General features: G+C 40.4%; 8 non-coding genes across 8 annotated transcripts; all 8 read right to left on the bottom strand.

The window, feature by feature from the left end:
- Positions 1-2,249: 2,249 nt before the first annotated feature.
- TRNAS-AGA (transfer RNA serine (anticodon AGA)) lies at positions 2,250-2,331 on the bottom strand. The gene has a single exon. It is a non-coding gene; the product is annotated as a tRNA-Ser (tRNA).
- Positions 2,332-4,909: 2,578 nt separating this feature from the next.
- On the bottom strand, positions 4,910-4,981 carry TRNAH-GUG (transfer RNA histidin (anticodon GUG)). Its single transcript has one exon. It is a non-coding gene; the product is annotated as a tRNA-His (tRNA).
- A 1,281-nt stretch (positions 4,982-6,262) lies between these two features.
- Positions 6,263-6,344, bottom strand: TRNAS-AGA (transfer RNA serine (anticodon AGA)). Its single transcript has one exon. It is a non-coding gene; the product is annotated as a tRNA-Ser (tRNA).
- A 2,581-nt stretch (positions 6,345-8,925) lies between these two features.
- TRNAH-GUG (transfer RNA histidin (anticodon GUG)) lies at positions 8,926-8,997 on the bottom strand. Its single transcript has one exon. It is a non-coding gene; the product is annotated as a tRNA-His (tRNA).
- Positions 8,998-10,278: 1,281 nt separating this feature from the next.
- On the bottom strand, positions 10,279-10,360 carry TRNAS-AGA (transfer RNA serine (anticodon AGA)). The gene has a single exon. It is a non-coding gene; the product is annotated as a tRNA-Ser (tRNA).
- A 3,912-nt stretch (positions 10,361-14,272) lies between these two features.
- Positions 14,273-14,354, bottom strand: TRNAS-AGA (transfer RNA serine (anticodon AGA)). The gene has a single exon. It is a non-coding gene; the product is annotated as a tRNA-Ser (tRNA).
- A 3,936-nt stretch (positions 14,355-18,290) lies between these two features.
- Positions 18,291-18,372, bottom strand: TRNAS-AGA (transfer RNA serine (anticodon AGA)). Its single transcript has one exon. It is a non-coding gene; the product is annotated as a tRNA-Ser (tRNA).
- A 3,936-nt stretch (positions 18,373-22,308) lies between these two features.
- Positions 22,309-22,390, bottom strand: TRNAS-AGA (transfer RNA serine (anticodon AGA)). The gene has a single exon. It is a non-coding gene; the product is annotated as a tRNA-Ser (tRNA).
- Positions 22,391-25,163: the final 2,773 nt, after the last annotated feature.

Here is a 25,163-nt window from a genome sequence, read left to right as displayed (position 1 = left end):
TAAATCAGAATTCGTTGTTCGGCTGATTTGAGATGAATATTTTAAAGTTCCAAAACTCCACACCACTTAGAAGAATTTCCAAGTGAAACCACTCAATGTTAGCCTATGGAAGAAAAGTGAGTTATCGGCTTTTAGGTAAGTACTCGACTGGCAGAGTTATGGTTCTGGGCATAGACTCAGGGGTCTCCCAGGGGAGTCCCAGCCTACTTGCCAAGCCTTAAACTCCCCTTTTATTACATATAATTTACACCTAAGGTAGGCCCTAGGTAGTCCTAGGTGCATGATGCTATGTAAGTAAAAAATAAGATATGTACTTTGGTGGTTCGCATGTCCTGTAAGTACCAAACAGTCTATTTCATTTTTCACTACTGTGAGGTCTACCCTCTCATAGGTTAGCTCTGGGTATTCCCCTATACTTTTTATTTAGTAATTCCATATCGGAGAGGAGTAGCTTTATTTATTTATTGACAATCCTACTTACTGGTGAGGTTGGATTTAACTTTACTATTTTAGAAATGCCACTTTTAGAGAGTGAACATTTCTCTGCACTTACTGCTCTATTTGCCTGAAACCTGGCCCCAATACACGTCTGGATTGGGCTGGGTGACAGCAAAATGTGTGCCTTCCCGCTAGAGAGCCACAACACAGGTCACTCAACTGCACCTGGGGGGTGAGCTCCGCTCCCCCTCCACCCCCAATAGGTTCAAGAACGATAATTTATGTAAGTAAATACATTATAGCTACAGCTTATAATCATGCGAGTTTAAATCATTTGTTGTTAGATGGTTTAAATATTTGAAAGGATCTGTTTTTAATAGACATTTTACAAAAACCACTGGTACATTTGCTAATTCTGTCAAATTAACACCCAACTGCCGTGACATTGCCAACCACAATGCCGTGACTCGGATTCAAACCGAGGTTGCTGCGGCCACAAAGCAGAGTACTAACCACTATACGATCACGGCGAGCTACTTGGGCTCAACGACATACGGTGACATGGAGAATTTATAATTCGGAACACTCAGGGCTGTTCCTGTGATAGGCTGGATGTATTCATTGCTTCCTCATTCCTCATTCAGAGGCTGCGTCTCCTCAGTGGTTGATAGGCTGAAACCGTTTCCTGGCCGCCTGCTTGTGAAATGCCAGGAGTCAAAGATCACACATTACACTTGCGGGCCTGTGATGGGACACCAATGCAAAGAAACCCACCTGGCACAGACCTTCTATTCTGTCTATTAGACCTGCATCTTCCCTGCACCTTTCAAGCCATTTGTATGAGAAGCAAGAAAGAGTTAGAGAGTGATCCATCTACACTTTTATAGGGAGGATGTCGCCGTGAGCTCCTCCCAGCTAATCACACGAACAGCAGAAAAGCAAGATAAATACACAGTTGAGGGGTGGGCTGCATGGTTATGTTTTTGAGTAATTATTGAAACTGACCTCAGTGGCTCATTAGCAGAGCTGCGGCTAATGACTGGTGCCAAATCATGATGAAGCAAGCACCATGGCTCGTAGGGGACCCACAACACGCTTTTCTTAGCTCACTGAATTAAAGTATAAACTTCCGCCGTGTGTGAGTGGTAAAGGCTTGTTAATATGGTTCCTTTTCCAATTCAAGTCTGACAACAAGAGGCAGGAACCACGTGGCTTCGGAAGCTCAGGAAAGTAGCCACCAACCACAGAGAAAGAGAGAACTGGCAGTATGAGAGGTGGAGAAAACAGAAGCGGGAGCAAGGAGCTCAAATGAGATTGATGGCGTTTAAATAGAGCGCATAAAGGAACAGTTACACAGCTAAGAAATGGGAAAGACAGACTAGGGAAAAAAACACAGAAAGAGCCTGTAGATGAAATTCTCTTCCTGGGACAGCAGGTTAAGAGAAATTACACATGGAGAGGTTAAGCATGTAACACGGAGGAGAATAAAAAAGCAAATGCAGTTTTATGAAGTGTGTTTGCCAATCCAGCCAGCACTTTTGTTCTATTTCTCTCTTTGCGTCTTTTATTGGTAAAGTAACTTTCAAGTGCATGCGCAGGTATGAATGAGAGAGCAATGGTATAATAATTTGAAGCGTTTACACCAGTGCTAAAGAAGGAATGAGGTGTAGCAAAGACATGAAAGAGGTAGCTATAACAAATATGTGGAGAGGCAATAGTGACACAAAAATAAGCCACCTATTCATAAAACTGAAATGGAAGAAATACTAAAGGTTAACTTCTGAAATTGTAGCCGATAATAGAAAGATTCTCGTTGTTGGCAGGATTCGAACTTGCGCGGGGATACCCCAATGGATTTCTAGCCCATCGCCTTAACCACTCGGCCACAACAACTTACTGTAAGCTGCATGCAAATATTTTGTTTGAAAGTTTTGAAGTTTTCCCACATCAAAGTACTGATATTCTACAATGCGCTTTTTAAAAACAATGTTTTTTTCATAATGCACGTTCTGTCCTAAAAACAAAAATTGCATGAGTATATCTCTGGATCTGTAAAAGGATACGCTTGCATTCAAACTCTCTTGTGGCACTCAATTTTTTGGACCCTGTTGCACTCTGTTTTTGCGCTGCTTTTAGTCTATGACCCATATTACAGAAGTCAACCATCTCTGAGTATTTGTGACTCCTTTGTAAGTGCCTTATCTTTAATCCTTGAAAAGCTCTATAATAAAGGGGTCTGTGAAAGATTGCTTGAATGGAAGATAAAAGAAGGCCCACTTGTCTCACCAAATGCAGTAGAGAAACCTGATGTTTTACTCATGTTATCCTTAGTTCATTTTTTAGACCTGGCATCCTTAAGGTGGCCTACCAGCAACCTTTTTGCTTTTCACCTCACGTTTTGCTGTATCTTTATGTTGGCCTTAGGACTCTAATCACTTTATCACTACTGTGAGAAAGTGGCTCTGTATATACTGTTCCCAAATAGGTACAGTGTGCACAGAGTCCCCAGTCCCCAGAGGTTTGGCAGAGGCTAAAGTTAGATATAACCTTACTCTCTCAAGTGGTAGCTTGCCGAGCAGTAAGGCAGTATCAGAGTACAGTGTAAAACATTTGTTGTACACACTCAGTCAGCAAATGGTCTCACACACTCAAGAACTGAACTCTAGGCCATTGGTTTGCATAAAAAAGATATTGTTGTTTTATTTTAGAACCAACAATAGGCATCAAAATATACTTTCTCAGAATGAGATGCTTTAGTTAAATACTTTGCAATTGACTTTTGCAGGTAATAGTTACAGTTTATTGCAATAGGCAACACAATTTGAATCACAATAATACATTGAGCTCAATGGGAATTTTAAGTTATATGCAAATAATTACTTTCAGGATTACTTTTCTAAATCCAGGACTGGAGCCTAGATTCAGTCCTGGGACAGTTCTTGGAAACAAGTGAGTAAATTCGTTTTAGTAACTGTTGTGATTTTTAAGCAATATTTTGCTATTTTAAAAGTTGACACTTAGAAACTTTTGCTGATCAAATTACCAATGTTATCCTATGGAAGGAAATTCACTTAGCAGGTAAGTGGGGTTATGGTTACTTTTTCTAGGTCAGTGTTGGATCCTAGATCCAGCACTACTGTACCACCTGTAAGCAGTTGAGAAACTGCGTTTAAGTTATACAGGCGATTTTTTTAAGAATATTTACATGTTTGCAAAATCGACACTTAGAAGAAATTTCACAGAAAAACAGTCAATGGTTTCCTATGGAAGAAAATTCAAGTTACGGGTAAAGTACGTTCTCGTTATTTTTGTAATCCAGTGCTGGGCTCCTAGGCTCAGTACTGGGGCATCTATCTAAAACAGGTAAACAATTACGTTTTCACAGTTGGTACGATTTTTAAAGAATATTTGTAAGTTTCAAAAATCGACACTTAGAACATTTTTAGCAAAAAGCAGGCAATGATATCCCATGGAAGGAAATTCGAGTTACTGGTAAGTACGGTTAAAATTACTTTTCAGGGTCAGTACTGAGCTCCAAGTTGCAGCACTGAGGTCTCTCCTGATAACGGGTGAGTAAATCAGAATTCGTTGTCCGGCTGATTTTAGATGAATATTTTAAAGTTCCAAAACTCCACACCACTTAGAAGAATTTCCAAGTGAAACCACTCAATGTTAGCCTATGGAAGAAAAGTGAGTTATCGGCTTTTAGGTAAGTACTCGACTGGCAGAGTTATGGTTCTGGGCATAGACTCAGGGGTCTCCCAGGGGAGTCCCAGCCTACTTGTCAAGCCTTAAACTCCCCTTTTATTACATATAATTTACCCCTAAGGTAGGCCCTAGGTAGTCCTAGGTGCATGATGCTATGTAAGTAAAAAATAAGATTTGTACTTTGGTGGTTCGCATGTCCTGTAAGTACCAAACAGTCTATTTCATTTTTCACTACTGTGAGGTCTACCCCTCTCATAGGTTAGCTCTGGGTATTCCCCTATACTTTTTATTTGGTAATTCCATATCGGAGAGGAGTAGCTTTATTTATTTATTGAAAATCCTACTTACTGGTGAGGTTGGATTTAACTTTACTATTTTAGAAATGCCACTTTTAGAGAGTGAATATTTCTCTGCACTTACTGCTCTATTTGCCTGAAACCTGGCCCCAATACACGTCTGGATTGGGCTGGGTGACAGCAAAATTTGTGCCTTCCCTCTAGAGAGCCACAACACAGGTCACTCAACTGCACCTGGGGGGTGAGCTCCGCTCCCCCTCCACCCCCAATAGGTTCAAGAACGATAATTTATGTAAGTAAATACATTATAGCTACAGCTTATAATCATGCGAGTTTAAATCATTTGTTGTTAGATGGTTTAAATATTTGAAAGGATCTGTTTTTAATAGACATTTTACAAAAACTACTGGTACATTTGCTAATTCTGTAAAATTAACACCCAACTGCCATGACATTGCCAACCACAATGCCGTGACTCGGATTCGAACCGAGGTTGCTGCGGCCACAACGCAGAGTACTAACCACTATACGATCACGGCGAGCTACTTGGGCTCAACGACAAACAGTGACATGGAGAATTTATAATTCGGAACACTCAGGGCTGTTCCTGTGATAGGCTGGATGTATTCATTGCTTCCTCATTCCTCATTCAGAGGCTGCGTCTCCTCAGTGGTTGATAGGCTGAAACCGTTTCCTGGCCGCCTGCTTGTGAAATGCCAGGAGTCAAAGATCACACATTACACTTGCGGACCTGTGATGGGACACCAATGCAGAGAAACCCACCTGGAACAGACCTTCTATTCTGTCTATTTGACCTGCATCTTCCCTGCACCTTTCAAGCCATTTGTATGTGAAGCAAGAAAGAGTTAGAGAGTGATCCATCTACACTTTTATAGGGAGGATGTCGCCGTGACCTCCTCCCAGCTAATCATACGAACAGCAGAAAAGCAAGATAAATACACAGTTGAGGGGTGGGCTGCATGGTTATGTTTTTGAGTAATTATTGAAACTGACCTCAGTGGCTCATTAGCAGAGCTGCGGCTAATGACTGGTGCCAAATCATGATGAAGCAAGCACCATGGCTCGTAGGGGACCCACAACACGCTTTTCTTAGCTCACTGAATTAAAGTATAAACTTCCACCGTGTGTGAGTGGTAAAGGCTTGTTAATATGGTTCCTTTTCCAATTCAAGTCTGACAACAAGAGGCAGGAACCACGTGGCTTCGGAAGCTCAGGAAAGTAGCCACCAACCACAGAGAAAGAGAGAACTGGCAGTATGAGAGATGGAGAAAACAGAAGCGGGAGCAAGGAGCTCAAATGAGATTGATGGCGTTTAAATAGAGCGCGTAAAGGAACAGTTACACAGCTAAGAAATGGGAAAGACAGACTAGGGAAAAAAACACAGAAAGAGCCTGTAGATGAAATTCTCTTCCTGGGACAGCAGGTTAAGAGAAATTACACATGGAGAGGTTAAGCATGTAACACGGGGGAGAATAAAAAAGAAAATGCAGTTTTATGAAGTGTGTTTGCCAATCCAGCCAGCACTTTTGTTCTATTTCTCTCTTTGCGTCTTTTATTGGTAAAGTAACTTTCAAGTGCATGCGCAGGTATGAATGAGAGAGCAATGGTATAATAATTTGAAGCGTTTACACCAGTGCTAAAGAAGGAATGAGGTGTAGCAAAGACATGAAAGAGGTAGCTATAACAAATATGTGGAGAGGCAATAGTGACACAAAAATAAGCCACCTATTCATAAAACTGAAATGGAAGAAATACTAAAGGTTAACTTCTGAAATTGTAGCCGATAATAGAAAGATTCTCGTTGTTGGCAGGATTCGAACCTGCGCGGGGATACCCCAATGGATTTCTAGCCCATCGCCTTAACCACTCGGCCACAACAACTTACTGTAAGCTGCATGCAAATATTTTGTTTGAAAGTTTTGAAGTTTTCCCACATCAAAGTACTGATATTCTACAATGCGCTTTTTAAAAACAATGTTTTTTTCATCATGCACGTTCTGTCCTAAAAACAAAAATTGCATGAGTATATCTCTGGATCTGTAAAAAGATACGCTTGCATTCAAACTCTCGTGTGGCACTCAATTTTTTGGACCCTGTTGCACTCTGTTTTTGCGCTGCTTTTAGTCTACGACCCATATTACAGAAGTCAACCATCTCTGAGTATTTGGGACTCCTTTGTAAGTGCCTTATCTTTAATCCTTGAAAAGCTCTATAATAAAGGGGTCTGTCAAAGATTGCTTGAATGGAAGATAAAAGAAGGCCCACTTGTCTCACCAAATGCAGTAGAGAAACCTGATGTTTTACTCATGTTATCCTTAGTTCAGTTTTTGTTAGACCTGGCATCCTTAAGGTGGCCTACCAGCAACCTTTTTGCTTTTCACCTCACGTTTTGCTGTATCTTTATGTTGGCCTTAGGACTCTAATCACTTTATCACTACTGTGAGAAAGTGGCTCTGTATATACTGTTCCCAAATAGGTACAGTGTGCACAGGTTCCCAAGTCCCCATAGGTTTGGCAGAGGCTACAGTTAGATATAACCTTACTCTCTAAAGTGGTAGCTTGCCGAGCAGTAAGGCAGTATCAGACTACAGTGTATAACATTTGTTGTACACACTCAGTCAGCAAATGGTCTCACACACTCAAGAACTGAACTCTAGGCCATTGGTTTGCATAAAAAAGATATTGTTGTTTTATTTTAGAACCAACAATAGGCATCAAAATATACTTTCTCAGAATGAGATGCTTTAGTTAAATACTTTGCAATTGACTTTTGCAGGTAATAGTTACAGTTTATTGCAATAGGCAACACAATTTGAATCACAATAATACATTGAGCTCAATGGGAATTTTAAGTTATATGCAAATAATTACTTTCAGGATTACTTTTCTAAATCCAGGACTGGAGCCTAGATTCAGTCCTGGGACAGTTCTTGGAAACAAGTGAGTAAATTCGTTTTAGTAACTGTTGTGATTTTTAAGCAATATTTTGCTATTTTAAAAGTTGACACTTAGAAACTTTTGCTGATCAAATTACCAATGTTATCCTATGGAAGGAAATTCACTTAGCAGGTAAGTGGGGTTATGGTTACTTTTTCTAGGTCAGTGTTGGATCCTAGATCCAGCACTACTGTACCACCTGTAAGCAGTTGAGAAACTGCGTTTAAGTTATACAGGCGATTTTTTTAAGAATATTTACATGTTTGCAAAATCGACACTTAGAAGAAATTTCACAGAAAAACAGTCAATGGTTTCCTATGGAAGAAAATTCAAGTTACGGGTAAAGTACGTTCTCGTTATTTTTGTAATCCAGTGCTGGGCTCCTAGGCTCAGTACTGGGGCATCTATCTAAAACAGGTAAACAATTACGTTTTCACAGTTGGTACGATTTTTAAAGAATATTTGTAAGTTTCAAAAATCGACACTTAGAACATTTTTAGCAAAAAGCAGGCAATGATATCCCATGGAAGGAAATTCGAGTTACTGGTAAGTACGGTTAAAATTACTTTTCAGGGTCAGTACTGAGCTCCAAGTTGCAGCACTGAGGTCTCTCCTGATAACGGGTGAGTAAATCAGAATTCGTTGTCCGGCTGATTTTAGATGAATATTTTAAAGTTCCAAAACTCCACACCACTTAGAAGAATTTCCAAGTGAAACCACTCAATGTTAGCCTATGGAAGAAAAGTGAGTTATCGGCTTTTAGGTAAGTACTCGACTGGCAGAGTTATGGTTCTGGGCATAGACTCAGGGGTCTCCCAGGGGAGTCCCAGCCTACTTGTCAAGCCTTAAACTCCCCTTTTATTACATATAATTTACCCCTAAGGTAGGCCCTAGGTAGTCCTAGGTGCATGATGCTATGTAAGTAAAAAATAAGATTTGTACTTTGGTGGTTCGCATGTCCTGTAAGTACCAAACAGTCTATTTCATTTTTCACTACTGTGAGGTCTACCCCTCTCATAGGTTAGCTCTGGGTATTCCCCTATACTTTTTATTTGGTAATTCCATATCGGAGAGGAGTAGCTTTATTTATTTATTGAAAATCCTACTTACTGGTGAGGTTGGATTTAACTTTACTATTTTAGAAATGCCACTTTTAGAGAGTGAATATTTCTCTGCACTTACTGCTCTATTTGCCTGAAACCTGGCCCCAATACACGTCTGGATTGGGCTGGGTGACAGCAAAATTTGTGCCTTCCCTCTAGAGAGCCACAACACAGGTCACTCAACTGCACCTGGGGGGTGAGCTCCGCTCCCCCTCCACCCCCAATAGGTTCAAGAACGATAATTTATGTAAGTAAATACATTATAGCTACAGCTTATAATCATGCGAGTTTAAATCATTTGTTGTTAGATGGTTTAAATATTTGAAAGGATCTGTTTTTAATAGACATTTTACAAAAACTACTGGTACATTTGCTAATTCTGTAAAATTAACACCCAACTGCCATGACATTGCCAACCACAATGCCGTGACTCGGATTCGAACCGAGGTTGCTGCGGCCACAACGCAGAGTACTAACCACTATACGATCACGGCGAGCTACTTGGGCTCAACGACAAACAGTGACATGGAGAATTTATAATTCGGAACACTCAGGGCTGTTCCTGTGATAGGCTGGATGTATTCATTGCTTCCTCATTCCTCATTCAGAGGCTGCGTCTCCTCAGTGGTTGATAGGCTGAAACCGTTTCCTGGCCGCCTGCTTGTGAAATGCCAGGAGTCAAAGATCACACATTACACTTGCGGACCTGTGATGGGACACCAATGCAGAGAAACCCACCTGGAACAGACCTTCTATTCTGTCTATTTGACCTGCATCTTCCCTGCACCTTTCAAGCCATTTGTATGTGAAGCAAGAAAGAGTTAGAGAGTGATCCATCTACACTTTTATAGGGAGGATGTCGCCGTGACCTCCTCCCAGCTAATCATACGAACAGCAGAAAAGCAAGATAAATACACAGTTGAGGGGTGGGCTGCATGGTTATGTTTTTGAGTAATTATTGAAACTGACCTCAGTGGCTCATTAGCAGAGCTGCGGCTAATGACTGGTGCCAAATCATGATGAAGCAAGCACCATGGCTCGTAGGGGACCCACAACACGCTTTTCTTAGCTCACTGAATTAAAGTATAAACTTCCACCGTGTGTGAGTGGTAAAGGCTTGTTAATATGGTTCCTTTTCCAATTCAAGTCTGACAACAAGAGGCAGGAACCACGTGGCTTCGGAAGCTCAGGAAAGTAGCCACCAACCACAGAGAAAGAGAGAACTGGCAGTATGAGAGATGGAGAAAACAGAAGCGGGAGCAAGGAGCTCAAATGAGATTGATGGCGTTTAAATAGAGCGCGTAAAGGAACAGTTACACAGCTAAGAAATGGGAAAGACAGACTAGGGAAAAAAACACAGAAAGAGCCTGTAGATGAAATTCTCTTCCTGGGACAGCAGGTTAAGAGAAATTACACATGGAGAGGTTAAGCATGTAACACGGGGGAGAATAAAAAAGAAAATGCAGTTTTATGAAGTGTGTTTGCCAATCCAGCCAGCACTTTTGTTCTATTTCTCTCTTTGCGTCTTTTATTGGTAAAGTAACTTTCAAGTGCATGCGCAGGTATGAATGAGAGAGCAATGGTATAATAATTTGAAGCGTTTACACCAGTGCTAAAGAAGGAATGAGGTGTAGCAAAGACATGAAAGAGGTAGCTATAACAAATATGTGGAGAGGCAATAGTGACACAAAAATAAGCCACCTATTCATAAAACTGAAATGGAAGAAATACTAAAGGTTAACTTCTGAAATTGTAGCCGATAATAGAAAGATTCTCGTTGTTGGCAGGATTCGAACCTGCGCGGGGATACCCCAATGGATTTCTAGCCCATCGCCTTAACCACTCGGCCACAACAACTTACTGTAAGCTGCATGCAAATATTTTGTTTGAAAGTTTTGAAGTTTTCCCACATCAAAGTACTGATATTCTACAATGCGCTTTTTAAAAACAATGTTTTTTTCATCATGCACGTTCTGTCCTAAAAACAAAAATTGCATGAGTATATCTCTGGATCTGTAAAAAGATACGCTTGCATTCAAACTCTCGTGTGGCACTCAATTTTTTGGACCCTGTTGCACTCTGTTTTTGCGCTGCTTTTAGTCTACGACCCATATTACAGAAGTCAACCATCTCTGAGTATTTGGGACTCCTTTGTAAGTGCCTTATCTTTAATCCTTGAAAAGCTCTATAATAAAGGGGTCTGTCAAAGATTGCTTGAATGGAAGATAAAAGAAGGCCCACTTGTCTCACCAAATGCAGTAGAGAAACCTGATGTTTTACTCATGTTATCCTTAGTTCAGTTTTTGTTAGACCTGGCATCCTTAAGGTGGCCTACCAGCAACCTTTTTGCTTTTCACCTCACGTTTTGCTGTATCTTTATGTTGGCCTTAGGACTCTAATCACTTTATCACTACTGTGAGAAAGTGGCTCTGTATATACTGTTCCCAAATAGGTACAGTGTGCACAGGTTCCCAAGTCCCCATAGGTTTGGCAGAGGCTACAGTTAGATATAACCTTACTCTCTAAAGTGGTAGCTTGCCGAGCAGTAAGGCAGTATCAGACTACAGTGTATAACATTTGTTGTACACACTCAGTCAGCAAATGGTCTCACACACTCAAGAACTGAACTCTAGGCCATTGGTTTGCATAAAAAAGATATTGTTGTTTTATTTTAGAACCAACAATAGGTATCAAAATATACTTTCTCAGAATGAGATGCTTTAGTTAAATACTTTGCAATAGGCAATTGACTTTTGCAGGTAATAGTTACAGTTTATTGCAATAGGCAACACAATTTGAATCACAATAATACATTGAGCTCAATGGGAATTTTAAGTTATATGCAATTAATTACTTTCAGGATTACTTTTCTAAATCCAGGACTGGATCCTAGATTCAGTCCTGGGACAGTTCTTGGAAACAAGTGAGTACATTTGTTTTAGTTACTGTCGTGATTTTTAAGCATTATTTTGCTATTTTAAAAGTTGACACTTAGAAACTTTTGCTGATCAAATTACCAATGTTATCCTATGGAAGGAAATTCACTTAGCAGGTAAGTGGGGTTATGGTTACTTTTTCTAGCTCAGTGTTGGATCCTAGATCCAGCACTACTGTACCACCTGTAAGCAGTTGAGAAACTGTGTTTAAGTTATACAGGCGATTTTTAAGGAATATTTACATGTTTGCAAAATCGACAGAAGAAATTTCACAGAAAAACAGTCAATGGTTTCCTATGGAAGAAAATTCAAGTTACGGGTAAAGTACGTTCTCGTTACTTTTGTAATCCAGTGCTGGGCTCCTAGGCTCAGTACTGGGACATCTATCTAAAACAGGTAAACAATTACGTTTTCACAGTTGGTACGATTTTTAAAGAATATTTGTAAGTTTCAAAAATCGACACTTAGAACATTTTCAGCAAAAAGCAGGCAATGATATCCCATGGAAGGAAATTCGAGTTACTGGTAAGTACGGTTAAAATTACTTTTCAGGGTCAGTACTGAGCTCCAAGATGCAGCACTGAGGTCTCTCCTGATAACAGGTGAATAAATCAGAATTCGTTGTTCGGCTGATTTTAGATGAATATTTTAAAGTTCCAAAACTCCACACCACTTAGAAGAATTTCCAAGTGAAACCACTCAATGTTAGCCTATGGAAGAAAAGTGAGTTATCGGCTTTTAGGTAAGTATTCGACTGGCAGAGTTATGGTTCTGGGCATAGACTCAGGGGTCTCCCAGGGGAGTCCCAGCCTACTTGCCAAGCCTTAAACTCCCCTTTTATTACATATAATTTACACCTAAGGTAGGCCCTAGGTAGTCCTAGGTGCATGATGCTATGTAAGTAAAAAATAAGATATGTACTTTGGTGGTTCGCATGTCCTGTAAGTACCAAACAGTCTATTTCATTTTTCACTACTGTGAGGTCTACCCTCTCATAGGTTAGCTCTGGGTATTCCCCTATACTTTTTATTTGGTAATTCCATATCGGAGAGGAGTAGCTTTATTTATTTATTGACAATCCTACTTACTGGTGAGGTTGGATTTAACTTTACTATTTTAGAAATGCCACTTTTAGAGAGTGAACATTTCTCTGCACTTACTGCTCTATTTGCCTGAAACCTGGCCCCAATACACGTCTGGATTGGGCTGGGTGACAGCAAAATGTGTGCCTTCCCTCTAGAGAGCCACAACACAGGTCACTCAACTGCACCTGGGGTGTGAGCTCCGCTCCCCCTCCACCCCCACCCCCAATTGGTTCAAGAACGATAATTTATGTAAGTAAATACATTATAGCTACAGCTTATAATGATGCGAGTTTAAATCATTTGTTGTTAGATGGTTTAAATATTTGAAAGGATCTGTTTTTAATAGACATTTTACAAAAACCACTGGTACATTTGCTAATTCTGTCAAATTAACACCCAACTGCCGTGACATTGCCAACCACAATGCCGTGACTCAGATTCAAACCGAGGTTGCTGCGGCCACAAAGCAGAGTACTAACCACTATACGATCACGGCGAGCTACTTGGGCTCAACAACATAGGGTGGCATGGAGAATTTATAATTCGGAACACTATTCATTGCTTCCTCATTCCTCATTCAGAGGCTGCGTCTCCTCAGTGGTTGATAGGCTGAAACCGTTTCCTGGCCGCCTGCTTGTGAAATGCCAGGAGTCAAAGATCACACATTACACTTGCGGGCCTGTGATGGGACACCAATGCAAAGAAACCCACCTGGCACAGACCTTCTATTCTGTCTATTAGACCTGCATCTTCCCTGCACCTTTCAAGCCATTTGTATGAGAAGCAAGAAAGAGTTAGAGAGTGATCCATCTACACTTTTATAGGGAGGATGTCGCCGTGAGCTCCTCCCAGCTAATCACACGAACAGCAGAAAAGCAAGATAAATACACAGTTGAGGGGTGGGCTGCATGGTTATGTTTTTGAGTAATTATTGAAACTGACCTCAGTGGCTCATTAGCAGAGCTGCGGCTAATGACTGGTGCCAAATCATGATGAAGCAAGCACCATGGCTCGTAGGGGACCCACAACACGCTTTTCTTAGCTCACTGAATTAAAGTATAAACTTCCGCCGTGTGTGAGTGGTAAAGGCTTGTTAATATGGTTCCTTTTCCAATTCAAGTCTGACAACAAGAGGCAGGAACCACGTGGCTTCGGAAGGTCAGGAAAGTAGCCACCAACCACAGAGAAAGAGAGAACTGGCAGTATGAGAGGTGGAGAAAACAGAAGCGGGAGCAAGGAGCTCAAATGAGATTGATGGCGTTTAAATAGAGCGCATAAAGGAACAGTTACACAGCTAAGAAATGGGAAAGACAGACTAGGGAAAAAAACACAGAAAGAGCCTGTAGATTAAATTCTCTTCCTGGGACAGCAGGTTAAGAGAAATTACACATGGAGAGGTTAAGCATGTAACACGGGGGAGAATAAAAAAGAAAATGCAGTTTTATGAAGTGTGTTTGCCAATCCAGCCAGCACTTTTGTTCTATTTCTCTCTTTGCGTCTTTTATTGGTAAAGTAACTTTCAAGTGCATGCGCAGGTATGAATGAGAGAGCAATGGTATAATAATTTGAAGCGTTTACACCAGTGCTAAAGAAAGAATGAGGTGTAGCAAAGACATGAAAGAGGTAGCTATAACAAATATGTGGAGAGGCAATAGTGACACAAAAATAAGCCACCTATTCATAAAACTGAAATGGAAGAAATACTAAAGGTTAACTTCTGAAATTGTAGCCGATAATAGAAAGATTCTCGTTGTTGGCAGGATTCGAACCTGCGCGGGGACACCCCAATGGATTTCTAGCCCATCGCCTTAACCACTCGGCCACAACAACTTACTGTAAGCTGCATGCAAATATTTTGTTTGAAAGTTTTGAAGTTTTCCCACATCAAAGTACTGATATTCTACAATGTGCTTTTTAAAAACAATGTTTTTTTCATCATGCACGTTCTGTCCTAAAAACAAAAATTGCATGAGTATATCTCTGGATCTGTAAAAGGATACGCTTGCATTCAAACTCTCGTGTGGCACTCAATTTTTTGGACCCTGTTGCACTCTGTTTTTGCGCTGCTTTTAGTCTACTACCCATATTACAGAAGTCAACCATCTCTGAGTATTTGGGACTCCTTTGTAAGTGCCTTATCTTTAATCCTTGAAAAGCTCTATAATAAAGGGGTCTGTCAAAGATTGCTTGAATGGAAGATAAAAGAAGGCCCACTTGTCTCACCAAATGCAGTAGAGAAACCTGATGTTTTACTCATGTTATCCTTAGTTCAGTTTTTGTTAGACCTGGCATCCTTAAGGTGGCCTACCAGCAACCTTTTTGCTTTTCACCTCACGTTTTGCTGTATCTTTATGTTGGCCTTAGGACTCTAATCACTTTATCACTACTGTGAGAAAGTGGCTCTGTATATACTGTTCCCAAATAGGTACAGTGTGCACAGGTTCCCAAGTCCCCATAGGTTTGGCAGAGGCTACAGTTAGATATAACCTTACTCTCTAAAGTGGTAGCTTGCCGAGCAGTAAGGCAGTATCAGAGTACAGTGTAAAACATTTGTTGTACACACTCAGTCAGCAAATGGTCTCACACACTCAAGAACTGAACTCTAGGCCATTGGTTTGCATAAAAAAGATATTGTTGTTTTATTTTAGAACCAACAATAGGTATCAAAATATACTTTCTCAGAATGAGATGCTTTAGTTAAATACTTTGCAATAGGCAATTGACTTTTGCAGGTAATAGTTACAGTTTATTGCAATAGGCAACACAATTTGAATCACAATAATACATTGAGCTCAATGGGAATTTTAAGTTATATGCAATTAATTACTTTCAGGATTACTTTTCTAAATCCAGGACTGGATCCTAGATTCAGTCCTGGGACAGTTCTTGGAAACAAGTGAGTACATTTGTTTTAGTTACTGTCGTGATTTTTAAGCAATATTTTGCTATTTTAAAAGTTGACACTTAGAAACTTTTGCTGATCAAATTACCAATGTTATCCTATGGAAGGAAATTCACTTAGCAGGTAAGTGGGGTTATGGTTACTTTTTCTAGCTCAGTGTTGGATCCTAGATCCAGCACTACTGTACCACCTGTAAGCAGTTGAGAAACTGCGTTTAAGTTATACAGGCGATTTTTAAGGAATATTTACATGTTTGCAAAATCGACAGAAGAAATTTCACAGAAAAACAGTCAATGGTTTCCTATGGAAGAAAATTCAAGTTACGGGTAAAGTACGTTCTCGTTACTTTTGTAATCCAGTGCTGGGCTCCTAGGCTCAGTACTGGGACATCTATCTAAAACAGGTAAACAATTACGTTTTCACAGTTGGTACGATTTTTAAAGAATATTTGTAAGTTTCAAAAATCGACACTTAGAACATTTTCAGCAAAAAGCAGGCAATGATATCCCATGGAAGGAAATTCGAGTTACTGGTAAGTACGGTTAAAATTACTTTTCAGGGTCAGTACTGAGCTCCAAGATGCAGCACTGAGGTCTCTCCTGATAACAGGTGAATAAATCAGAATTCGTTGTTCGGCTGATTTTAGATGAATATTTTAAAGTTCCAAAACTCCACACCACTTAGAAGAATTTCCAAGTGAAACCACTCAATGTTAGCCTATGGAAGAAAAGTGAGTTATCGGCTTTTAGGTAAGTACTCGACTGGCAGAGTTATGGTTCTGGGCATAGACTCAGGGGTCTCCCAGGGGAGTCCCAGCCTACTTGCCAAGCCTTAAACTCCCCTTTTATTACATATAATTTACACCTAAGGTAGGCCCTAGGTAGTCCTAGGTGCATGATGCTATGTAAGTAAAAAATAAGCTATGTACTTTGGTGGTTCGCATGTCCTGTAAGTACCAAACAGTCTATTTTATTTTTCACTACTGTGAGGTCTACCCCTCTCATAGGTTAGCTCTGGGTATTCCACTATACTTTTTATTTGGTAATTCCATATCGGAGAGGAGTAGCTTTATTTATTTATTGACAATCCTACTTACTGGTGAGGTTGGATTTAACTTTACTATTTTAGAAATGCCACTTTTAGAGAGTGAACATTTCTCTGCACTTACTGCTCTATTTGCCTGAAACCTGGCCCCAATACACGTCTGGATTGGGCTGGGTGACAGCAAAATGTGTGCCTTCCCGCTAGAGAGCCACAACACAGGTCACTCAACTGCACCTGGGGGGTGAGCTCCGCTCCCCCTCTACACCCAATAGGTTCAAGAACGATAATTTATGTAAGTAAATACATTATAGCTACAGCTTATAATCATGCGAGTTTAAATCATTTGTTGTTAGATGGTTTAAATATTTGAAAGGATCTGTTTTTATTAGACATTTTACAAAAACCACTGGTACATTTGCTAATTCTGTCAAATTAACACCCAACTGCCGTGACATTGCCAACCGCAATGCCGTGACTCGGATTCAAACCGAGGTTGCTGCGGCCACAAAGCAGAGTACTAACCACTATACGATCACGGCGAGCTACTTGGGCTCAACGACATACGGTGACATGGAGAATTTATAATTCGGAACACTCAGGGCTGTTCCTGTGATAGGCTGGATGTATTCATTGCTTCCTCATTCCTCATTCAGAGGCTGCGTCTCCTCAGTGGTTGATAGGCTGAAACCGTTTCCTGGCCGCCTGCTTGTGAAATGCCAGGAGTCAAAGATCACACATTACACTTGCGGGCCTGTGATGGGACACCAATGCAAAGAAACCCACCTGGCACAGACCTTCTATTCTGTCTATTAGACCTGCATCTTCCCTGCACCTTTCAAGCCATTTGTATGAGAAGCAAGAAAGAGTTAGAGAGTGATCCATCTACACTTTTATAGGGAGGATGTCGCCGTGAGCTCCTCCCAGCTAATCACACGAACAGCAGAAAAGCAAGATAAATACACAGTTGAGGGGTGGGCTGCATGGTTATGTTTTTGAGTAATTATTGAAACTGACCTCAGTGGCTCATTAGCAGAGCTGCGGCTAATGACTGGTGCCAAATCATGATGAAGCAAGCACCATGGCTCGTAGGGGACCCACAACACGCTTTTCTTAGCTCACTGAATTAAAGTATAAACTTCCGCCGTGTGTGAGTGGTAAAGGCTTGTTAATATGGTTCCTTTTCCAATTCAAGTCTGACAACAAGAGGCAGGAACCACGTGGCTTCGGAAGGTCAGGAAAGTAGCCACCAACCACAGAGAAAGAGAGAACTGGCAGTATGAGAGGTGGAGAAAACAGAAGCGGGAGCAAGGAGCTCAAATGAGATTGATGGCGTTTAAATAGAGCGCATAAAGGAACAGTTACACAGCTAAGAAATGGGAAAGACAGACTAGGGAAAAAAACACAGAAAGAGCCTGTAGATGAAATTCTCTTCCTGGGACAGCAGGTTAAGAGAAATTACACATGGAGAGGTTAAGCATGTAACACGGGGGAGAATAAAAAAGAAAATGCAGTTTTATGAAGTGTGTTTGCCAATCCAGCCAGCACTTTTGTTCTATTTCACTCTTTGCGTCTTTTATTGGTAAAGTAACTTTCAAGTGCATGCGCAGGTATGAATGAGAGAGCAATGGTATAATAATTTGAAGCGTTTACACCAGTGCTAAAGAAGGAATGAGGTGTAGCAAAGACATGAAAGAGGTAGCTATAACAAATATGTGGAGAGGTAATAGTGACACAAAAATAAGCCACCTATTCATAAAACTGAAATGGAAGAAATACTAAAGGTTAACTTCTGAAATTGTAGCCGATAATAGAAAGATTATCGTTGTTGGCAGGATTCGAACCTGCGCGGGGATACCCCAATGGATTTCTAGCCCATCGCCTTAACCACTCGGCCACAACAACTTACTGTAAGCTGCATGCAAATATTTTGTTTGAAAGTTTTGAAGTTTTCCCACATCAAAGTACTGATATTCTACAATGCGCTTTTTAAAAACAATGTTTTTTTCATCATGCACGTTCTGTCCTAAAAACAAAAATTGCATGAGTATATCTCTGGATCTGTAAAAGGATACGCTTGCATTCAAACTCTCGTGTGGCACTCAACTTTTTTGGACCCTGTTGCACTCTGTTTTTGCGCTGCTTTTAGTCTACGACCCATATTACAGAAGTCAACCATCTCTGAGTATTTGGGACTCCTTTGTAAGTGCCTTATCTTTAATCCTTGAAAAGCTCTATAATAAAGGGGTCTGTCAAAGGTTGCTTGAATGGAAGATAAAAGAAGGCCCACTTGTCTCACCAAATGCAGTAGAGAAACCTGATGTTTTACACATGTTATCCTTAGTTCAGTTTTTGTTAGACCTGGCATCCTTAAGGTGGCCTACCAGCAACCTTTTTGCTTTTCACCTCACGTTTTGCTGTATCTTTATGTTGGCCTTAGGACTCTAATCACTTTATCACTACTGTGAGAAAGTGGCTCTGTATATACTGTTCCCAAATAGGTACAGTGTGCACAGGTTCCCAAGTCCCCATAGGTTTGGCAGAGGCTACAGTTAGATATAACTTTACTCTCTAAAGTGGTAGCTTGCCGAGCAGTAAGGCAGTATCAGAGTACAGTGTAAAACATTTGTTGTACACACTCAGTCAGCAAATGGTCTCACACACTCAAGAACTGAACTCTAGGCCATTGGTTTGCATAAAAAAGATATTGTTGTTTTATTTTAGAACCAACAATAGGTATCAAAATATACTTTCTCAGAATGAGATGCTTTAGTTAAATACTTTGCAATAGGCAATTGACTTTTGCAGGTAATAGTTACAGTTTATTGCAATAGGCAACACAATTTGAATCACAATAATACATTGAGCTCAATGGGAATTTTAAGTTATATGCAATTAATTACTTTCAGGATTACTTTTCTAAATCCAGGACTGGATCCTAGATTCAGTCCTGGGACAGTTCTTGGAAACAAGTGAGTACATTTGTTTTAGTTACTGTCGTGATTTTTAAGCAATATTTTGCTATTTTGAAAGTTGACACTTAGAAACTTTTGCTGATCAAATTACCAATGTTATCCTATGGAAGGAAATTCACTTAGCAGGTAAGTGGGGTTATGGTTACTTTTTCTAGCTCAGTGTTGGATCCTAGATCCAGCACTACTGTACCACCTGTAAGCAGTTGAGAAACTGCGTTTAAGTTATACAGGCGATTTTTAAGGAATATTTACATGTTTGCAAAATCGACAGAAGAAATTTCACAGAAAAACAGTCAATGGTTTCCTATGGAAGAAAATTCAAGTTACGGGTAAAGTACGTTCTCGTTACTTTTGTAATCCAGTGCTGGGCTCCTAGGCTCAGTACTGGGACATCTATCTAAAACAGGTAAACAATTACGTTTTCACAGTTGGTACGATTTTTAAAGAATATTTGTAAGTTTCAAAAATCGACACTTAGAACATTTTCAGCAAAAAGCAGGCAATGATATCCCATGGAAGGAAATTCGAGTTACTGGTAAGTACGGTTAAAATTACTTTTCAGGGTCAGTACTGAGCTCCAAGATGCAGCACTGAGGTCTCTCCTGATAACAGGTGAATAAATCAGAATTCGTTGTTCGGCTGATTTGAGATGAATATTTTAAAGTTCCAAAACTCCACACCACTTAGAAGAATTTCCAAGTGAAACCACTCAATGTTAGCCTATGGAAGAAAAGTGAGTTATCGGCTTTTAGGTAAGTACTCGACTGGCAGAGTTATGGTTCTGGGCATAGACTCAGGGGTCTCCCAGGGGAGTCCCAGCCTACTTGCCAAGCCTTAAACTCCCCTTTTATTACATATAATTTACACCTAAGGTAGGCCCTAGGTAGTCCTAGGTGCATGATGCTATGTAAGTAAAAAATAAGATATGTACTTTGGTGGTTCGCATGTCCTGTAAGTACCAAACAGTCTATTTCATTTTTCACTACTGTGAGGTCTACCCTCTCATAGGTTAGCTCTGGGTATTCCCCTATACTTTTTATTTGGTAATTCCATATCGGAGAGGAGTAGCTTTATTTATTTATTGACAATCCTACTTACTGGTGAGGTTGGATTTAACTTTACTATTTTAGAAATGCCACTTTTAGAGAGTGAACATTTCTCTGCACTTACTGCTCTATTTGCCTGAAACCTGGCCCCAATACACGTCTGGATTGGGCTGGGTGACAGCAAAATGTGTGCCTTCCCTCTAGAGAGCCACAACACAGGTCACTCAACTGCACCTGGGGTGTGAGCTCCGCTCCCCCTCCACCCCCAATAGGTTCAAGAACGATAATTTATGTAAGTAAATACATTATAGCTACAGGTTATAATGATGCGAGTTTAAATCATTTGTTGTTAGATGGTTTAAATATTTGAAAGGATCTGTTTTTAATAGACATTTTACAAAAAACACTGGTACATTTGCTAATTCTGTCAAATTAACACCCAACTGCCGTGACATTGCCATCCACAATGCCGTGACTTGGATTCGAACCGAGGTTGCTGCGGCCACAACGCAGAGTACTAACCACTATACGATCACGGCGAGCTACTTGGGCTCAACGACATGTGGTGACATGGAGAATTTATAATTCGGAACACTCAGGGCTGTTCCTGTGATAGGCTGGATGTATTCATTGCTTCCTCATTCCTCATTCTGAGGCTGCGTCTCCTCAGTGGTTGATAGGCTCAAACCGTTTCCTGGCCGCCTGCTTGTGAAATGCCAGGAGTCAAAGATCACACATTACACTTGCGGGCCTGTGATGGGACACCAATGCAAAGAAATCCACCTGGCACAGACCTTCTATTCTGTCTATTAGACCTGCATCTTCCCTGCACCTTTCAAGCCATTTGTATGAGAAGCAAGAAAGAGTTAGAGAGTGATCCATCTACACTTTTATAGGGAGGATGTCGCCGTGAGCTCCTCCCAGCTAATCACACGAACAGCAGAAAAGCAAGATAAATACACAGTTGAGGGGTGGGCTGCATGGTTATGTTTTTGAGTAATTATTGAAACTGACCTCAGTGGCACATTAGCAGAGCTGCGGCTAATGACTGGTGCCAAATCATGATGAAGCAAGCACCATGGCTCGTAGGGGACCCACAACACGCTTTTCTTAGCTCACTGAATTAAAGTATAAACTTCCGCCGTGTGTGAGTGGTAAAGGCTTGTTAATATGGTTCCTTTTCCAATTCAAGTCTGACAACAAGAGGCAGGAACCACGTGGCTTCGGAAGGTCAGGAAAGTAGCCACCAACCACAGAGAAAGAGAGAACTGGCAGTATGAGAGGTGGAGAAAACAGAAGCGGGAGCAAGGAGCTCAAATGAGATTGATGGCGTTTAAATAGAGCGCATAAAGGAACAGTTACACAGCTAAGAAATGGGAAAGACAGACTAGGGAAAAAAACACAGAAAGAGCCTGTAGATTAAATTCTCTTCCTGGGACAGCAGGTTAAGAGAAATTACACATGGAGAGGTTAAGCATGTAACACGGGGGAGAATAAAAAAGAAAATGCAGTTTTATGAAGTGTGTTTGCCAATCCAGCCAGCACTTTTGTTCTATTTCTCTCTTTGCGTCTTTTATTGGTAAAGTAACTTTCAAGTGCATGCGCAGGTATGAATGAGAGAGCAATGGTATAATAATTTGAAGCGTTTAAACCAGTGCTAAAGAAGGAATGAGGTGTAGCAAAGACATGAAAGAGGTAGCTATAACAAATATGTGGAGAGGCAATAGTGACACAAAAATAAGCCACCTATTCATAAAACTGAAATGGAAGAAATACTAAAGGTTAACTTCTGAAATTGTAGCCGATAATAGAAAGATTCTCGTTGTTGGCAGGATTCGAACCTGCACGGGGATACCCCAATGGATTTCTAGCCCATCGCCTTAACCACTAGGCCACAACAACTTACTGTAAGCTGCATGCAAATATTTTGTTTGAAAGTTTTGAAGTTTTCCCACATCAAAGTACTGATATTCTACAATGCGCTTTTTAAAAACAATGTTTTTTTCATCATGCACGTTCTGTCCTAAAAACAAAAATTGCATGAGTATATCTCTGGATCTGTAAAAGGATACGCTTGCATTCAAACTCTCGTGTGGCACTCAATTTTTTGGACCCTGTTGCACTCTGTTTTTGCGCTGCTTTTAGTCTACGACCCATATTACAGAAGTCAACCATCTCTGAGTATTTGGGACTCCTTTGTAAGTGTCTTATCTTTAATCCTTGAAAAGCTCTATAATAAAGGGGTCTGTCAAAGATTGCTTGAATGGAAGATAAAAGAAGGCCCACTTGTCTCACCAAATGCAGTAGAGAAACCTGATGTTTTACTCATGTTATCCTTAGTTCAGTTTTTGTTAGACCTGGCATCCTTAAGGTGGCCTACCAGCAACCTTTTTGCTTTTCACCTCACGTTTTGCTGTATCTTTATGTTGGCCTTAGGACTCTAATCACTTTATCACTACTGTGAGAAAGTGGCTCTGTATATACTGTTCCCAAATAGGTACAGTGTGCACAGGTTCCCAAGTCCCCATAGGTTTGGCAGAGGCTACAGTTAGATATAACCTTACTCTCTAAAGTGGTAGCTTGCCGAGCAGTAAGGCAGTATCAGAGTACAGTGTAAAACATTTGTTGTACACACTCAGTCAGCAAATGGTCTCACACACTCAAGAACTGAACTCTAGGCCATTGGTTTGCATAAAAAGATATTGTTGTTTTATTTTAGAACCAACAATAGGTATCAAAATATACTTTCTCAGAATGAGATGCTTTAGTTAAATACTTTGCAATAGGCAATTGACTTTTGCAGGTAATAGTTACAGTTTATTGCAATAGGCAACACAATTTGAATCACAATAATACATTGAGCTCAATGGGAATTTTAAGTTATATGCAATTAATTACTTTCAGGATTACTTTTCTAAATCCAGGACTGGATCCTAGATTCAGTCCTGGGAGAGTTCTTGGAAACAAGTGAGTACATTTGTTTTAGTTACTGTCGTGATTTTTAAGCAATATTTTGCTATTTTGAAAGTTGACACTTAGAAACTTTTGCTGATCAAATTACCAATGTTATCCTATGGAAGGAAATTCACTTAGCAGGTAAGTGGGGTTATGGTTACTTTTTCTAGCTCAGTGTTGGATCCTAGATCCAGCACTACTGTACCACCTGTAAGCAGTTGAGAAACTGCGTTTAAGTTATACAGGCGATTTTTAAGGAATATTTACATGTTTGCAAAATCGACAGAAGAAATTTCACAGAAAAACAGTCAATGGTTTCCTATGGAAGAAAATTCAAGTTACGGGTAAAGTACGTTCTCGTTACTTTTGTAATCCAGTGCTGGGCTCCTAGGCTCAGTACTGGGACATCTATCTAAAACAGGTAAACAATTACGTTTTCACAGTTGGTACGATTTTTAAAGAATATTTGTAAGTTTCAAAAATCGACACTTAGAACATTTTCAGCAAAAAGCAGGCAATGATATCCCATGGAAGGAAATTCGAGTTACTGGTAAGTACGGTTAAAATTACTTTTCAGGGTCAGTACTGAGCTCCAAGATGCAGCACTGAGGTCTCTCCTGATAACAGGTGAATAAATCAGAATTCGTTGTTCGGCTGATTTTAGATGAATATTTTAAAGTTCCAAAACTCCACACCACTTAGAAGAATTTCCAAGTGAAACCACTCAATGTTAGCCTATGGAAGAAAAGTGAGTTATCGGCTTTTAGGTAAGTACTCGACTGGCAGAGTTATGGTCCTGGGCATAGACTCAGGGGTCTCCCAGGGGAGTCCCAGCCTACTTGCCAAGCCTTAAACTCCCCTTTTATTACATATAATTTACACCTAAGGTAGGCCCTCGGTAGTCCTAGGTGCATGATGCTATGTAAGTAAAAAATAAGATATGTACTTTGGTGGTTCGCATGTCCTGTAAGTACCAAACAGTCTATTTCATTTTTCACTACTGTGAGGTCTACCCTCTCATAGGTTAGCTCTGGGTATTCCCCTATACTTTTTATTTGGTAATTCCATATCGGAGAGGAGTAGCTTTATTTATTTATTGACAATCCTACTTACTGGTGAGGTTGGATTTAACTTTACTATTTTAGAAATGCCACTTTTAGAGAGTGAACATTTCTCTGCACTTACTGCTCTATTTGCCTGAAACCTGGCCCCAATACACGTCTGGATTGGGCTTGGTGACAGCAAAATGTGTGCCTTCCCGCTAGAGAGCCACAACACAGGTCACTCAACTGCACCTGGGGGGTGAGCTCCGCTCCCCCTCCACCCCCAATAGGTTCAAGAACGATAATTTATGTAAGTAAATACATTATAGCTACAGCTTATAATCATGCGAGTTTAAATCATTTGTTGTTAGATGGTTTAAATATTTGAAAGGATCTGTTTTTAATAGACATTTTACAAAAACCACTGGTACATTTGCTAATTCTGTCAAATTAACACCCAACTGCCGTGACATTGCCAACCACAATGCCGTGACTCGGATTCAAACCGAGGTTGCTGCGGCCACAAAGCAGAGTACTAACCACTATACGATCACGGCGAGCTACTTGGGCTCAACGACATAGGGTGACATGGAGAATTTATAATTCGGAACACTCAGAGCTGTTCCTGTGAAAGGCTGGATGTATTCATTGCTTCCTCATTCCTCATTCAGAGGCTG

This window comes from Triturus cristatus, chromosome 12 (genome assembly GCF_964204655.1).
Source record: "Triturus cristatus chromosome 12, aTriCri1.1, whole genome shotgun sequence".
NCBI classification, from domain to species: Eukaryota; Metazoa; Chordata; class Amphibia; order Caudata; family Salamandridae; genus Triturus; species Triturus cristatus.
This window is presented reverse-complemented; position numbering and strand designations above follow the sequence as displayed.